Genomic DNA, 18,548 nt, shown 5'->3' on the forward strand with positions numbered 1-18,548 from the left:
TGCTTAGGGTCATAACTAGGGCATGAGCAAAGGAACATGACAATGGGGTTGAGAGAGCAACTTGCACCAACCATCATAAGTTGAGCTCTTTGTTTTGCTGAAACAAAAATCAACATTTAATGTCCCTTTGTCTTAAATAAGGGGGGGAAATAAGATATTAATGACTAGTCAGCACAAATGCAATCTCCCAATACCCACATGCAAAGATTCCTATATGGCTGAAGGGAGCCCCATTTCCCTCTTCCATTTGTACCCAGACTATTTTTCACTTCAATACAGGTTATCTGTAGCTTGCGCTGCACATAGAGCAAAAAGCAGCTGGGAACAAGGAAGGCAATACAAACCATCCCTTGGAGATGCAATGATTGCCTGTCTCCATGGGCACTGCAGATAAAAAGGTGGGGGAAACTGGCCTCAATTTACATTCTGGTGGGAATTTTCCATATACAGGGACTTTATCATTCCCATAATCATTCTGATTAAAGATTCAGAAACATACTTTTTAATGCATCTAAGACTTTATGCATTTCTATGTTTTGTCCTTTAGTGTGCAGCCTACTTGCATTGTACAGATGTCTCTGGTTTCTTTCATTTGTTTTACTGGGTTTTGCAAGACCTGATTAAGATACTGAGTTAGATCAGCTATTAGATCAGTATAATGTGAAATCTAAAAGAGACTGGATGAAATTTGCATATATGGCATCCCTTCCAGAGCAATTAAGCCTACTAAATTTTAGGCAAGTACATCCAAGTGGGCTTGTTCAGGGCACCTTTAATAGTAGTAGTATTGGTGGTGGTAGTAGTAGTAGTAAACAAAGGGAAAGTTTATTTTGGATGCAGTTTGCAGGCACAGCAATCAATTCTGAGAATATGAAGCCTGACAAATTTCAAAATTATTGATGCAGTGTTCTCCGAAAAGTCACCATTTGTGGGAAGGTACAATCGGAATGATGGGACGCGGGTGGCGCTGTGGGTAAAACCTCAGTGCCTAACGCCAGAATCGTGGAAAGAGGCTTATATTACACTAATACCAAAAACAGAGACTGAAAAGACTCAACTTAGGAACTACTGTCCCATATCCTTATTAAATGTGGATTACAAAATCTTTGCTGATATTTTAGCTAAGAGATTGAAAAAAGTATTGATTGAAGAGATTCATAAGGACCAAGCGGGCTTTCTACCGGGAAGACATTTATCTGATAATCTGAGGAATATAATTGACATTTTGGAAAAGTTAGAAGTGAATATAAATACTAAAGCAGTTTTGATATTTGTGGATGCAGAGAAGGCCTTTGACAATATTTCTTGGAGTTTTATGAAAAAGAACTTACAGGGTATGGGGGTAGGCCATGGCTTTGAGAATGGTATAGGTGCAATATATTCTGAACAAAAGGCCAAATTAATTGTAAATAATGTGGTTACGGAACAATTTAAGATAGAAAAAGGGACACGACAGGGATGCCCAATTTCCCCTTTGCTTTTTATATCGGTCCTGGAGGTCTTGCTGAATATGATCAGAAGGGACCGGATGGTTAAAGGTATACAGGTCGGAGCTAAACAGTATAAATTGAGAGCATTTGCAGATGACCTAGTTTTGACGCTACAGGAGCCAGAATCTAGTACTAAAAGAGTTTTAGAATTAATTCAAGAATTTGGTCAGGTAGCAGGGTTCAAATTGAACAAGTTAAAAACTAAGGTTCTTGAGAAAAATTTAACACCGATTGAAAGAGAGAAGTTTCAGAATGAAACAGGACTGACTGTGGTTAAGAAAGTGAAATACTTGGGGATTAATATGACAGGTAAAATGGGAATTTGTTTAAAGATAACTATGAAAAATGTTGGATGGAAGTGAAAAAAGATTTAGAAATTTAGTCAAGTTTGAAGCTTTCCTTGTTGGGTCGAATTGCAGTTATAAAGATGAATGTATTGCCTAGAATGTTGTTTTTGTTTCAAACACTGCAAATTTTGGACAAAATGGACTGTTTCAAGAAGTGGCAGAAAGACATTTCTAAATTTGTCTGGCAGGGCAAGAAGCCCAGAATAAAATTCAAGATATTAACTGATGTAAAGGAAAGGGGTGGATTTGCCCTGCCAGACTTTAAACTTTACTATGAATCAGCAGCATTCTGCTGGTTGAAAGACTGGCTGCTTCTTGAGAACACAGACATTTTGGATTTAGAAGGTTTTAATAATGTGTTTGGGTGGCATGCATATTTGTGGTACAACAAGGTTAAAGCACATAAGGCATTTAAAAACCATATTGTCAGGAAAGCATTGTTTAACGTTTGGATAAGATACAAGGATTTACTAGAAAATAAAACCCCAAGGTGGTTGTCACCAATGGAGGCTAAGGCTCAGAAAAAACTTAACATGGAGGCCAAATGGCCAAAATATTGGGAAATTTTGGAGCAAGAAGGGGACAGATTGAAATTGCAGAGTTTTGAGAAATTAAAAGATAAAGTGCGAGACTGGCTTCACTATTATCAGATAATGGAGGCTTACAATTTGGATAAGAAAGTTGGCTTCCAGGTGGAAAAATCTAAATTGGAAACAGAATTGTTAGAACCCAAAACTAAGATTTTATCAAAAATGTATAACTTGCTGCTGAAATGGAACACTCAGGATGAGACTGTCAAATCAGCTATGATTAAATGGGCACAAGATGTTGGACATAACATTATGTTTGCTGACTTGGAACAGTTATGGACCACAGGTATGAAGTTTACGGCATGTAATGCCTTAAGAGAGAATATTATGAAAATGATACACAGGTGGTACATGACCCCAGTCAAGCTTGCAAAAATCTATCATTTGCCTGATAATAAATGTTGGAGATGTAAGGAAACCGAAGGTACATTCTTTCACCTTTGGTGGACGTGCCCTAAGATTAAGGCTTTCTGGGAAATGATATATAATGAATTGAAAAAGGTATTTAAATATACCTTCTTGAAGAAACCAGAGGCCTTTCTCTTGGGCATGGTCGGCCAGTTGGTGTTAAAAAAGGATAGAACTTTCTTTATGTATGCTACAACAGCAGCAAGAATACTTATTGCAAAGCATTGGAAGACGCAAGATTTACCCACTCTGGAAGAATGGCAGATGAAGATGATCGACTGTATGGGATTGGCAGAAATGACTGGCAGAATCCGTGACCAGGGAAAAGAGTCGGTGGAAGAAGATTGGAAGAAATTTAAGGACTATTTACAGAAATATTGTAAAATTAAAGAATGTTGAATGATGTTGGATTGAAATTAAGGGGTTTCCAGCTGCAATATTTTGAAATAAGGATTTGCTGAGTAAATAATTTGAATTGGAATACAAGAAAGGGAGGTATGAGGAGGTCAGGGAAATATGTCATTGAAAATTAAGTATGGTGAACTGTATGTGTTTTTAAACCTTTTTTCTTTTTTCTTTTTGTTTGTATAAAATTGGAAATTAAATAAATATCTTAAAAAAAAACACCTCAGTGCCTAGGTCTTGCTGATCAGAAGATCGGCGGTTCGAATCCCCGCGGCAGGGTGAGCTCCCGTTGTTCGGTCCCAGCTCCTGCCCACCTAGCAGTTCAAAAGCACCCCTAAGTGCAAGTAGATAAATAGGTACCGCTTTATAGCGGGAAGGTAAACAGCGTTTCCGTGTGCTGCGCTGGTGCTGGCTCGCCAGAGCAGCTTCGTCACGCTGGCCACGTGACCCGGAAGTGTCTCCGGACAGCGCTGGCCCCCGGCCTCTTAAGTGAGATGGGCGCACAACCCTAGAGTTGCACACGACTGGCCCTTACGGGCAGGGGTACCTTTACCTTTACCTTACAATCAGAATCCCAGAGATGGGAAAAACAACAACATGAATCTCCCAGAAAGACTGCAGTGGGGAAAAGGCACCCCCAGAAATGTTACCTCAAGGGTTTTTGGTGTGGAATGGCCTTCTGCTTCTCTCCCTCAATCCCACCAACAAAATTTGGGGGAGACAGCCTCTTCTCATTGAAAGAGAGAGAAATAGCTCCATTGACTAGCAGTAGGAGAAGGAGGGTAGAAAAATAACCAAAAAAACCCCCAGGAAAACTGGCATGGGGCAAATGTCACCCTCAGCAAGGCCATGGTTATACCAAGGGTTTTTTGGGAAGGGAGTTATGCTCCCCTCAGACTTTTGGGGTACACTTAAGATATCACTATTGACTTCTATAGCAGAAAATACAAATCTGTCTCTCAAATCACTGTGATTGGAGTGTCCTAGGAAAATAATTCCCTATGATCAAAAGCTAGATGTCAATAGAAAAGCTCCTCTCAATTCTGCAGTCCCTCTTAAGCTGCTGATGTTATCCCACTAAGCTTGGTTTCATTTCTTATGGGGGGACGGGGAGGACAACAGGCATCCACTTTTTTGGAGACATGAAGTCTCAGAGTTACTTAGTATCTTAGGGATTCCCTGATCCACCTTGAGATAGCTTGTTAATTATGCAATTGAACTCAGAAACACAAGAACTTTCCCTGAATCACCTAATTCATCTCATAATTTGGGGTACAGGCAAAGCACATCTCTAATATTTATTAGCTATGTAGTAACTTGGTGGGGGGGCATCTTGAGACATTTCTAAGCTGTTCTCAAATTCGCATAAACAGAAATTTTCAGCATTCCTGGATGTGTTGGTTGGAATTGTTTTATTTAGCCTTGTAAACAAGCTGCTCCACATGCTACAGTTTGGCAATTTTCAATACAACCCAAGGGAAAGTAATTAGGGTAAATATCGCTACTAGTTGTTCACATCACTTAATCATACTTTACACAGCTTTGAGCAAAAATGATTTGTCATAATTTCCTTGACATGCCAAATGTAATGCATAGTGGTTCTCATTTTAAGAAGCGGGTTTTATTTTCCTTCAAGTATTAGTCTTTCTTTGAAATGTTCCTACTAAGATTGCTGAGTCTACAGATGAATCAACATTTATTGGCAGAGATTCTGTGATTCAAAACAGAAGCTGCTGTCGTTTTGAATCTGTAGAGGAATATTTCATTTTGGAACACTGAAGAGTTTCAAGTTCCATGGTAATTTTATGAATCAATTGATAGGTTGTTCCTCCTCTCCCCAGCATATTAAAATCTAAAAATAAAAAGCTTTGCAATTTCATAACTGGATTTTTATTTTGTTATTTATTAGCTTTAAATCAATATATGGAATTAATGCAAACTTGAGTCCAATTGTTGATTAGGTATGTAGCATTCTATTATGCTGTCAAGCAAATGAATAATTTATTTTATAATTGCATGGTAAGTATTTTAAATTGATTCTGTTTGCATTAAATTAAATAATTGTAACATAGCTATGGTCTTCAGAAATTGCTTTCATTCCTTGCCTTTTATCTTTTCAATGATTGGTTAGCATTCTTTAACAAAGAACTGAAATGTTTCTAAAGCATTAGCAGATTGCATTTTCAGGTGATATCTGAATACGACATCCAGTAACATCATATTGGAGCATTTGTGTGAATGGCTTTTTCAAAGTAAGTGGCTGGCACAGTAAGCAGGCAATCCAGATTTGGACACTGTAGCAGGAGGTTTTCACCCCTTTGTCACTGCTGTGGTTGAAATCTGGATTAGACCTCCAAAGCTTTCATTTGCACTTGGGACAGAGGGAGCTCCCACTGGAGCAAGTGGTTGTGTTTGGAATTTGAGAGAGTCCTGTGGAAGTATTCTCATAATTTAAAAATATACTCCTTGATCATTGATGAATGATAAGTGTATAGACACATGCATACACACCTCCCTATTGGCTGAAACAAATAGCATGCCAAATAGGCATTGTGATCCAAATTACAGGTCTCTGTGCTTCCATTTCTAGAGAACAGAATCAGCCTAGGTGTCTGAGCCATTTATCAACACATCCAAATGCACAATGGGAGAGGTAGCCATCCAAGTCAGTAACTGGTCCATGTTTGCAGCTTTTGCATAGGTCAATTCCTGCTGATAAGCAGGTGGCTCTGCAGTCTGCATTGCAACACAGCTGTGAAGTAGGACTGAACTGGAGTATTGAAAGAGCTCAGTGTGTTCACCTGCACAAGAGAGCACTCGAGCCTTATTCAAATGGGTTGCTCATGTGTAAAGGCTACATATTGGGAGAACAAGTGGGGATTAACATACCAAATTCTGCCCCTGTTAGCAGTGCTGGTGCCAGGCTATTCTGTACCCTATGCAAGGCAAGCTACTTACACACACTATCAAGATGATACCTCAGCAATTTCAAAACAACAATCCAACTCCCCATCTTGTTTTGCTCAATGGCTTAATACGTATGCCTGCCTGATACATGGCTGGTTAGAATTTTCCAATGCTGAGTCAGTGCAGGTAAATAATTATAGTTTGCATGCGCTAAAAGAAAAAATTCAGGATAAATTTTGGAAACAGTAGGGTCTTCTCTCCATGTAAAACAACTTGCTGAATGGACCACTGAATAAATCTAACGTATGAATGACGGCGGTGCCTTGGTTTACGAACTTAAACCATTCCAGAAGTCCGCTCTTAAACCAAAACGTTCTTAAACCAAGGCGTGCTTTCCCATAGCAACGGGGGACTCAATTTACAAATGGAACATACTCAACAGGAAGTGAAACATCTTCCGCTTCCAAGGCAAAGTTCACAAACCAAAACACCTACTTTGTAGCGTTCTTAATCCACGTTGTTCATAAACTAAGCTGTTCTTATACCAAGGTGCTTAAAAAGTGATAAATTTCTTCAAAACATAAAACAAAAGTAACATATATAATCAGAAATTTATAAGATATAGCAAAAACTAACTGGTAGAAAACTGTGCCCCTCTGAGGTCTGCTCCCTAGACAGCTGCCTAGTTTGCCTAGTGATAGTCCTGTCCCTGCCCGTTAGTCTTCATGAGCTGGATAGTGAAGTCTGATGGACTACTTTGATTGATTGCTTCCAGGCATCTCTACCTGCCACCTTTTTCTCCCCCTCTCCATTTAATCCTCACAATAACCCTGTGAGGTAGGCTAGGCTGAGAGACAGTGACTGGACAGGGTTTCCACCTAACATTTATAGACCCATTTCCAAGTGATATTAATTAATTAATTTACTTTAACACATGCACACACTACCATATTGTTTGATTGAAATAATATTTGAAAAAGTCCATAGTGGAAGATCTGTGCTGGTACTCATGGCTCTTTAATATAGGACTTCCTTTTTCCCCCTTCATGCTTTTTATTAGTTTTCTTACTTGATAAACACATACAATAAAGTAACCAACATAAAAAAATGACAACAAAAACAAGAAACATATATACAACCATAAATCTGTAAGTTTTTACACATGGACTTATGTCATCATATTCTTTATACCCAATTCCTTTTCTTCTCTGACAGACTTCCATCTTCCTCAAAGCGGGTCTGTTTTGTATATTTGTTATCATAGAATCATAGAATCATAGAGTTGGAAGAGACCACAAGGGCCATCGAGTCCAACCCCCTGCCAAGCAGGAAACACCATCAGAGCACTCCTGACATATGGTTGTCAAGCCTCTGCTTAAAGACCTCCAAAGAAGGAGACTCCACCACACTCCTTGGCAGCAAATTCCACTGTCAAACAGCTCTTACTGTCAGGAAGTTCTTCCTAATGCTTAGGTGGAATCCTCTTTCTTGTAGTTTGGAACCATTGCTCCGTGTCCGCTTCTCTGGAGCAGCAGAAAACAACCTTTCTCCCTCCTCTATGTGACATCCTTTTATATATTTGAACATGGCTATCATATCACCCCTTAATCTCCTCTTCTCCAGGCTAAACATGCCCAGCTCCCTTAGCCGTTCCTCATAAGGCATTGTTTCCAGGCCTTTGACCATTTTGGTTGCCCTCCTCTGGACACGTTCCAGTTTGTCAGTGTCCTTCTTGAACTGTGGTGCCCAGAACTGGACACAGTACTCCAGGTGAGGTCTGACCAGAGCAGAATACAGTGGCACTATTACTTCCCTTGATCTAGATGCTATACTCCTATTGATGCAGCCCAGAATTGCATTGGCTTTTTTAGCTGCCGCGTCACACTGTTGACTCATGTCAAGTTTGTGGTCAACCAAGACTCCTAGATCCTTTTCACATGTAGTGCTCTCAAGCCAGGTGTCACCCATCTTGTATTTGTGCCTCTCATTTTTTTTGCCCAAGTGCAATGCTTTACATTTCTCCCTGTTAAAATTCATCTTGTTTGTTTTGGCCCAGTTCTCTAATCTGTCAAGGTCTTTTTGAAGTGTGATCCTGTCCTCTGGGGTGTTAGCCACCCCTCCCAGTTTGGTGTCATCTGCAAATTTGATCAGGATGCCCTTGAGTCCATCATCCAAGTCGTTGATAAAGATGTTGAATAAGACCGGGCCCAAGACAGAACCCTGTGGCACCCCACTAGTCACTCTTCTCCAGGATGAAGAGGAACCATTGATGAGCACCCTTTGGGTTCGGTCAGTCAGCCAGTTACAAATCCACTGAGTGGTAGCATAGTCAAGACCGCATTTTACCAGCTTCTTTACAAGAATATCATGGGGCACCTTGTCAAATGCCTTGCTGAAATCAAGGTAGGCTACATCCACTGCATTTCCTTCATCTACCAGGCTTGTAATTCTGTCAAAAAACGAGATCAGGTTAGTCTGACATGACTTATTTTTCAGAAATCCATGCTGACTATTGGTGATCACAGCATTCCTTTCTAGGTGCTCACAGACTGTTTGCTTAATGATCTGCTCCAGAATCTTCCCTGGTATTGATGCCAGACTGACTGGGCGGTAATTATTTGGGTCCTCTCTTTTCCCCTTTTTGAAAATAGGGACAACATTTGCCCTCCTCCAGTCTGCTGGGACTTCGCCTGTTCTCCAGGAATTCTCAAAGATGACTGCCAGTGGTTCTGAGATCACCTCTGCCAGTTCTTTTAATACTCTTGGATGCAGTTCATCTGGCCCTGGAGACTTGGATACATCTAAACTAGCCAAGTATTCTTGTACTATCTCCTTAGTTATTCTGGGCTGTGTTTCCTCTGCTGAATCATTTGCTCCAAATTCTTCAGGTCGGGCATTGTTTTCTTTATCGGAGAAGACTGAGGCAAAGAAGGCATTGAGGAGTTCAGCCCTTTCTGTGTCCCCTGTTTGCATTTCACCATCTTCTCCTCTGAGTGACCCCACTGTTTCTTTGTTCTTCCTTTTGCTACGAACATACCCATAAAAGCCTTTTTTGTTGCTTTTAACCTCTCTAGCAAGCCTGAGTTCATTCTGTGCTTTAGCTTTTCTGACTTTGTGTCTACACGGGCTGGCTATTTGTTTGAATTCCTCTTTGGTGGTTTCCCCCCTTTTCCATTTTTTGTACACATCCTTTTTTAATCTTAACTCAGTTAAAAGTTCTTTAGATAGCCACCCTGGCTTCTTTAGGCACCTTCCATGTTTCCGTCTCTCTTTTTTTTTTTAAAAAAAGATATTTATTAAAGTTTCCAATTTTTTATACAAAAAAAAAACAAAAAACAAAAAAACATATAGTTCAAAAAACATACTTTTCAAAAACAAATTTCTCTGACCTCCTCATACCTCCCCTTCTTGTATTCCATTTCAGGTTATTTGTTCAGCAAATCCTTAACTTAAAGCATTACAGCTTATAATATCACCTTATTTTCTATCCAAGCCCTTTTTTTCATCCATGTTCCTTTATATCATTACAGCTAGAAACCACTCAATTTCAATCCAACATCATTCAACATTCCTTAATTTTGCAATATTTCTGTAAATAGTCCTTACATTTTTTCCAGTCTTCTTCTGCCGACTCTTCTCCCTGGTCACGGATTCTGCTCGTCATTTCTGCCAATCCCATACAGTCAATCAGTTTCATCTGCCATTCTTCCAGAGTGGGTAGATCCTGCGTCTTCCAATACTTTGCGATGAGTATTCTTGCTGCTGTTGTAGCATACATAAAAAAAGTTCTGTCCTTCTTTGGCACCACTTGGCCGGCCATGCCCAAGAGAAAGGCCTCTGGCTTCTTCAAGAAGGTATATTTAAATACCTTTTTCAATTCGTTATATATCATTTCCCAGAAAGCCTTAATCCTGGGGCACGTCCACCAAAGGTGAAAGAATGTACCTTCATTTTCCTTACATTTCCAACATTTATTATCGGGCAAATGATAGATTTTTGCAAGCTTGACTGGGGTCATGTACCACCTGTATATCATTTTCATAATATTCTCTCTTAAGGCATTACATGCCGTAAATTTAATCCCGGTGGTCCACAACTGTTCCCAGTCAGCAAACATAATATTATGCCCAACGTCTTGTGCCCATTTAATCATTACAGATTTAACCGTTTCATCTTGAGTATTCCATTTCAGCAGCAAGTTATACATTTTTGACAAAGTCTTAGTTTTGGATTCTAACAATTCTGTTTCCAATTTAGATTTTTCCACCTGGAAACCAACTTTCTTGTCTGAATTGTAAACCTCCATTATCTGGTAATAATGAAGCCAATCTCACACTTTATCTTTCAGTTTCTCAAAACTCTGCAATTTCAGTCTGTCCCCTTCTTGTTCCAAAATTTCCCAGTATTTTGGCCATTTGGCCTCCATGTTAAGTTTTCTCTGAGCCTTAGCCTCCATTGGTGACAACCACCTTGGAGTTTTATTTTCCAATAGATCTTTATATCTAGTCCAAACATTAAACAGTGCCCTCCTGACAATATGGTTTTTGAAAGCTTTGTGTGCTTTAACCTTGTCATACCACAAATATGCATGCCACCCAAATACATTGTTAAAACCTTCAAGATCCAAAATGTCTGTATTCTCAAGAAGCAGCCAGTCTTTCAACCAGCAGAATGCTGCTGATTCATAATAAAGTTTGAAGTCTGGCAGGGCAAATCCGCCTCTTTCCTTTATATCAGTTAGTATCTTAAATTTTATTCTAGGCTTCTTGCCCTGCCAGACAAATTTAGAAATGTCTTTCTGCCACTTCTTGAAACAGTCCATTTTGTCCAAAATTTGCAATGTTTGAAACAAAAACAACATTCTAGGCAATACATTCATCTTTATAGCTGCAATTCGACCCAACAAGGAAAGCTTCAAATTTGACCAAATTTCTAAAAAAAAATTCACTTCAGCCCAACATTTTTCATAATTATCTTTAAACAAATTCCCATTTTTAGCTGTCATATTAATCCCCAGGTATTTCACTTTCTTAACCACAGTCAGACCTGTTTCATTCTGAAACTTCTCTCTTTCAATCGGTGTTAAGTTTTTCTCAAGAACCTTGGTTTTTAACTTGTTCAATTTGAACCCTGCAACCAGACCAAATTCTTGAATTAATTCTAAAACTCTTTTGGTACTAGATTCTGGCTCCTGTAGTGTCAAAACTAGATCATCTGCAAATGCTCTCAATTTGAACTGTTTAGCTCCGACCTGTATACCTTTAACCATCCGGTCCCTTCTAATCATATTCAGCAAAACCTCCAGGACCGATATAAAGAGCAGAGGGGAAATTGGGCATCCCTGTCGTGTCCCTTTTTCTATCTTGAACTGTTCTGTAACCACATTATTTACAATTAGTTTGGCCGTTTGTTCTTAATATATTGCACCTATACCATTCTCAAAACCATGGCCTACCCCCATACCCTGTAGGTTCTTTTTCATAAAACTCCAAGAAATATTGTCAAAGGCTTTCTCCGCGTCCACAAATATCAAAACTGCCTTAGTATTTATGTTCACTTCTAGCTTTTCCAAAATGTCAATTATATTCCTCAGGTTATCAGAAAGATGTCTACCCGGAAGAAAGCCCGCTTGGTCCTTATGAAGCTCCTCAATCAATACTTTTTTCAATCTCTTAGCCAAAATGTCAGCAAAAATTTTGTAATCCACATTTAATAAGGATATGGGATGGTAGTTCCTAAGTTGAGTCTTTTCAGTCTCTGTTTTTGGTATTAGTGTAATATAGGCCTCTTTCAACGATTCCGGTGCCCTTTTCCCCTCCAAGATTTCATTACAGACTTCCTTCAATGGTTGCAATAGCCACTCTTTCAAAAGTCTGTAATAGCTGGAAGTCAACCCATCCGGTCCTGGAGACTTGCCTACTTGCATATTTTGAATGGCACCTTCTATCTCCTGGTCAGATATTTTACAGTTCAGCATAAGTTTACTTTCTTGTGAAATTTTTTGTAATCCATTTATCTTCAAAAATCGATCTATGTCCATTTCGTTCTGTGGCCCTTGTGCATATAGTTGTTTAAAATACTTCTGGAAGCAGTTTCTAACCTCAATTGGGTTATGTATATCTTTTCCTTCCACTTCCAGATTTGTAATTGTATTTAATTTTTGTCTTTTTTTCAGTTGCCAAGCTAGTAGTTTCCCACATTTGTTTGCTGATTCAAATGTCTTCTGCCTCATTTGTTTAATTTTCCATTCTATTTCCTGGTTCATCAATTCCATGTATGGTACCTGAAGTAACTTTATTTCTTTCAAGATCTCCTGTGACTTTGGCTTTACTCTCAGTTTTTTCTCTCCTTCTTTTATTTTCTCCAGAATTTTATCCTTTTTCTCATTTCGGCTTCTCTTCTTTATTGCATTCTGTTGAATCAGAAACCCTCTCATCACGGCTTTACTGGCATCCCAGATTACTCTTTTTTCAACATTAGTAGTCATATTTATTTCAAAATAATCTCTCAAGGTTTTTTGGGCCTTTTTATATACTTCTTCATCTCTAAATAGAGTGTCATTCATCCTCCATCTAAAGGAGCCGGGTGTCATTTGCTTCATCTCCATCTTTACTGCATTATGGTCTGAGCAAGTTTTAGGGCAGATTTCCACTTTTTTTATCTTTGGTGCCATTCCTCTAGTAATCCAAATTTGGTCAATTCTAGTCCAGGTCATTTTAGCTTCAGAGAAGAAAGTTCCCTCACCTCCCTAAGGGGTTCTTAGTTCTCCAGATGTCAATCAGGTCCATATTGTCAGTCAATTCAAAAAAAGTCTTTGGTAGTCTACCATCTTTGGTGATTACCTGTCTTTGTGCCTTGTCCATATTTGTAGAAACAACTCCATTCATATCTCCCATCAAAATTATATTATAGTCCATGTAGTCCAGAAGAACTTCATGCAACTTCTTAAAAAATTCAGATTTCCCCTCGTTCGGTGCATACACCCCTACAATCAGAAATTTCTCTCCTTGAAGTTGAATTTCAATAGCCAAGTATCTTCCTTGTTCATCCTTAAAAAATTGTTTCGGTGAAAGTTTCTCCTTTGCATATATCACAACTCCTCTTTTTTTGACCTTATCAGATGAAATAAATTCTTGTCCCAATCTCTTATTAATAAGCATCTTCCTGTGTAGCCTCATTACATGTGTTTCCTGTAGACAGATCAAATCCAATTGTTCTTTTCTTAATATGTGAAAAACACTTTTTCTCTTTCGAGGGGAATTCAGTCCATTACAATTCCAACTTAGAAGTTGCAGAGCCATAGTGAGTTACTTACTCCTCCCACCAACTGCACCCAGTTGTTGTTCTTCTTCTGTCAGTGGTGTATCTTTCCTCGGTTCAGGAAGTCCAAATGATAAGTTTGCTATGTCTCGAATTCCTTCTGATGCAGTTGGCTCCTCTCCAGCTTCCACCCCCTTCTGTAGATCCTCCTCGTGGTCATTCAGAAATTTGTCTTTATCATCCACTGTCCTTATTCTTATTTTCCTTCCTTTAAATTTGAAAGATAGGCCTTGGGGGAATTCCCATCTAAAGAGAATTCTATTTCTTTTCAATAGGTCCACCAGATCTCTGTAGTGGGCCCTAACATCAAGTATAAATTTAGGTATATCCCTGAAAATCTCCACAAGAGAATCTTCAATTTCCAGAGTTCTTTGATACTGTAGATTCAAAATTTTATCTCTTTCTTCTTTTGTTCTTAAAGTAATCAGACAGTCCCTTGCTCTATTCTTTCTTTGTCTTCTACCAATCCTAAATGCACTCACTATCTTGAATTCTTCCTTCCCCAGGTCTTTTTGCCAGAAGTCTGTAAGTTCCTTTGTAAGATAGTCCGCCAAGTTGTCCTTCTCCTTTTCCGGTACTGCCCTGAGTCTTAAGTTCTTCTCTTTCCCTTGGAGTTCGATCATAGACAAGGTCAAGTCATGGTCCTCAAGTTTCTTGTATACCGGTGGTATCTTCTCCTGGACCGCAGTTGCAATCTCCTTCGCTTCCTCAGCTAATTTCCGAGTCGAGGCCGATTCCTCCAATAACTTATCAATAGACTGTGTATTAGAGTTCACCTTCTTTCCCAGTTCAATTATACTTGTAGTGTTCAAATCAATTTTTGCTGAGGCCTCAGCTACTTGTTTATTTGTCTCTGCAACCTGTTTGGCTAGATTTTCCAGTGATGCATTAATTTTACTAAGTGCCTGAGCCAATGGATCTTGTGATGACATAACCTTTGGCGTTAGTTGTGAAGCCACAGCTCCTACTGAACTTACTGCTCCGGATGTTGAGGCCCTTCTCTACTGAGCAATATCTATTTTGTATTGTTTACCAGACCTGAGCGTCTTTTCTTCCGTCTGTTCTATCTTGCCCTTCTCATCTGCCATAGCACTCCCATAAACAGTCCAAGGTCAGTCTCACGCCTAGTCACTTTGTTTTGGAAAGGAATTTTCCAGGCTCAGTTGTTTAGTAGCTTGGTGCTTGCTACAACATAATCTCCTCTAGGGGGACACACTTCCAATTTCAGTTGCAACAAATAAAGTCCTAGTAGCTCCCCTTTGTTCTCTAGATATACACAATTTCAATCAAAAGTTACTTTTAAGTCCAAATCCGTTCTGAAAGCAGTTGTATCCTTTCACAAAGTATCAATATTCTTTGCCCTTAGCACTTTGACAGCTGTCAAACGCAGTCCGTTCCCAGATTTTAGAGGCAGCAGATAAAACTTTGCTTCTCACTGTCTTTGCAGGAAATTAATGCTCCAAACTCTCCCCTCCACCCCTGCTAAGAGGAGGGGGATCCTTCTTTTTTGGTGGTGGATTTAAGGTCTTTAAAAAACGTCTTTCAAAGTTACTGCTTTACAATCTCTTTGCTTTGCTCTATCTACAAGCCGGGAGAAGCAGACTTCCTGTTTATACTTCTCATGTTTTGGTACCAAATTTAAATCGTTTTTTAAAAATTTTGGCTTCTTACCCCTACTCACGGGTAGTTGCTTTCAGTTCCAATTGTCCAGAAAGAAATCGGCGCTCTCCGACAATGGCTTGCGGCTTCACCCCGCGAAGAGGGTAGACGACTCTCAGCTCCGCGCCGCTCACCCCCGCTCCGATCAGAAGCCTTTAAAAAGGCTCCTTTGCAGTCGGGGGGGGGGCGCAAATGGAGCCCGCCGAGTCTCCAAGCTCACAGGCTTCACCGCCTGTGATTTCTTCGGGTCTCCGCTTCACCGCAGCGGCCAGACCCAAGCTTCACGGAGCCGGTTCCCTCCGGAGCTCAGAGGGAACCCGCCATTAATCGCTGCCGCCGACCGGAAGTCGCCTTCCATGTTTCCATCTCATTGGTATTGCCTGAAGTTGTGCTTTTACTATCTCCCTCTTAACAAACTCCCAGCCATCATGAACTCCCTTTCCTTTTAGTATTACTGTCCATGGGATCTCACCCAGCACTTCCCTAAGTTTTATGAAGTCGGCTTTCTTAAAGTCAAGAAATTGAGTCCTAGTATGCTTGGCTGCTCCTTTCCGCTGTATAGTAAACTTCAGAAGAGCATGATCACTCGCGCCTAATGATCCTTCCACTTCTACCCCACTAACCAGGTCATCAACATTGGTTAGGAGCAGATCTAAAATGGCTGTTCCTCTTGTTGCTTCTCCCACTTTCTGGACAATGAAGTTGTCTGTAAGGCCAGTGAGGAATCTGTTTGACCTTATGCTCTTGACTGAGTTTGACATCCAACAAATATCCGGGTAATTGAAGTCCCCCATTACTACTATCTCCCTTCCTTTTGCATGCTTGGCCATCTGTTCCAGGAAGGCATCATCTATGTCCTCCGTTTGGCTTGGGGATCTATAGTAAACTCCCACAATGAGGTCACTGTTATTCTTCTCTCCCTTAATTTTGACCCAAATGCTCTCACTTTGGCTTTGAGGTTCTAAATCTTGGATCTCTTCACAGGTATACACATCCCTGACATATAACGCCACTCCTCCTCCTTTCTTGTCTGGTCTGTTTCTCTGAACTAGATTGTATCCCTCCATTATTACATTCCAATCGTGGGACTTATCCCACCAGGTTTCAGTGATGCCTATTATGTCATATTTAGTTTGCTGTACCAAGAGCTCAAGCTCATCTTGTTTATTTCCCATGCTTTGCGCATTAGTGTACAGACATTGAAGTCCATTAATCATTCCCCCGTGTCTCTTATTTAAGGATTTTTTCCTCCCACCACTAGGTCTGCGTGCTGTTTGCTCCATTTGGTCTATGACATTTGGATGATCATCTTCATCAATTGATAGACTCCTACCTTCAGGAGCACTGTCTCCCTCCCCCACATTAGTCAGTTTAAAGCCCTCCTGATGAGGTTTCTGAGATTTTTGGCAAAAACATTCCTCCCAACCGTTGTGAGGTGCAGCCCATCGCTTGCCAGAAGTCCATCTTCAAGAAACTGTAGTCCGTGATCTAAGAATCCAAACTGTTCCTGTTTACACCATTTGTGAAGCCAGCTGTTCACTTCCACTATTTCCCCCTCGAAAATAGCTTCTTTTAATAAATTAAACTGCTTCTTTTCATCATTTCTACTCTTTCCCACATACTATACTTACAATCCATATTATGGTTTGCGAAAATTAAAGCAAATCTAGGTTTTGACTTGGGGGCACTGTTTTTTTTAAGTAATCTCTATAAATTTCCCATTCTTTTTGGAACTTTTGGTTAAGCTGTGTCCTAGTTTTCGCCGTCATTTTGGCCAATTCCAGATATTCAAATAATTTATCCTGCCATTCCTCTTTTTTTGGTACTAATTCACTAATTCACTGGTACTAATTCGTGCTGCAGTTGTAGCATATAAGAATATTCTCTTTAAAAAAGGAAAAGGAAAATAATAATAATATAGGACTTCAGCTGCTTCTAATAAAGTTGACATAAGTAACTGCCTTATTTTTATGTTTTTATGCAACAATCCTAACAATTTCTCTCAGATTTATCTGTGCATGCATTTTATTACATACGGGTTATGTCCCCCCCTCCAGTAATTCAAAGTGAAGAGCTCTTTGAAATTTTAACAATGGATTCTAAAATGCAGTGAATTACCATATTTATCACAACATATAAAAAGTGTGCCACGCCATATTCATTTCAGAAAGCGTTAGTTAAATAATTACTGATATTTTAACCATTTTAAAGGTCCCCAAAAATATCACTTTCAAATTTCCTTCTTCTCCCAGGTGATCTAGTTGTTTTTCACTCTACATTTTAATGTGAACTGAAACTATATTCCACAAAAACAGATGCCACTTCCTAGTTAATTCATAGACAATTACTATTCCTATTTCTACTTAATGGGACTTCTTGGCAGTTTTTGGTATACCACATTTATCCAATTAAAGGACTGAAGGTCTTGATAAGGAAGGTGAGCAGGGGCTGGCTGGGTAATTGCTATGCATTAAAGCAAACAAACATTCAGTGTAAACACTTCATTTTAAAACAGCAATGCATTGCATCTAAATTTATTCCTGTAATGTGGTGTTTGATTTGGCTTTATCACTAATGACCTGGTTTGGGTGTTTAAGAATTCTGTTTTGATAAAAAGGAAAACAGTTCTATGAATAATTTAGGCTTGACCTCAGCTTTGCATTATACATATAAAGTAGCAACATGAAAGAAAGTAGATCAGTGTTAAAAATAATCTATTTAATGCCATATTGATGAAGTGATCTAACTTTCTAATTGATCCTGTTTTTCATTACACACTTTATATAGCTCAAGATTGATTAAGTGATAATTGCATTTGATGTAGAACTTATGAAGAGGAACAAATGGCTCATCAGATGAAAAATGATGAGATTGCAGGTTGAATCATTGACTGATTCATGCAACATTTATCTCAAGCTTCCCCACATTTAAGACTATTACTATTTCCATTAGAAAATCACAATATTTGGGTGGTTTCAGAACCACCTTCAGTTTCAACCTCATGCAACATGGGAATATACCAATAGATTTTTAAAACTTCATGAAATTGCTCAACTATTGCTCACTAAATTAATTAAAATGGCACTGTGGCTTAGTAACAACTGAATTTGGGGACAAATCCAGAGGCTTCTTAGGAAGAGAAATGCTTCAACATATTAAAGGTTCATGGTTTGAAATCATATGATTTTATATTCTGCAAAATGATATATGAACATGAGACCTGTGTCGTAAAGAGATGTTCCATGTCCATTGTGTTTTCTCTTCCCTGGATTCTAGAGGCAGAGGATTATGAGCCTTATAGTATTGTCAGTTTGCAAAATGCATGAGTGGAATGTACTGTAATAGAGTCCCTTTCTTCGTGGACAGGAGAAGGACCAAATGGTGCTTTGGAAACAGATATATTGTATGCTAGTAAGCACAAT

Source organism: Podarcis raffonei, chromosome 5, assembly GCF_027172205.1.
Source record: "Podarcis raffonei isolate rPodRaf1 chromosome 5, rPodRaf1.pri, whole genome shotgun sequence".
In the NCBI taxonomy this organism is placed as follows: Eukaryota; Metazoa; Chordata; class Lepidosauria; order Squamata; family Lacertidae; genus Podarcis; species Podarcis raffonei.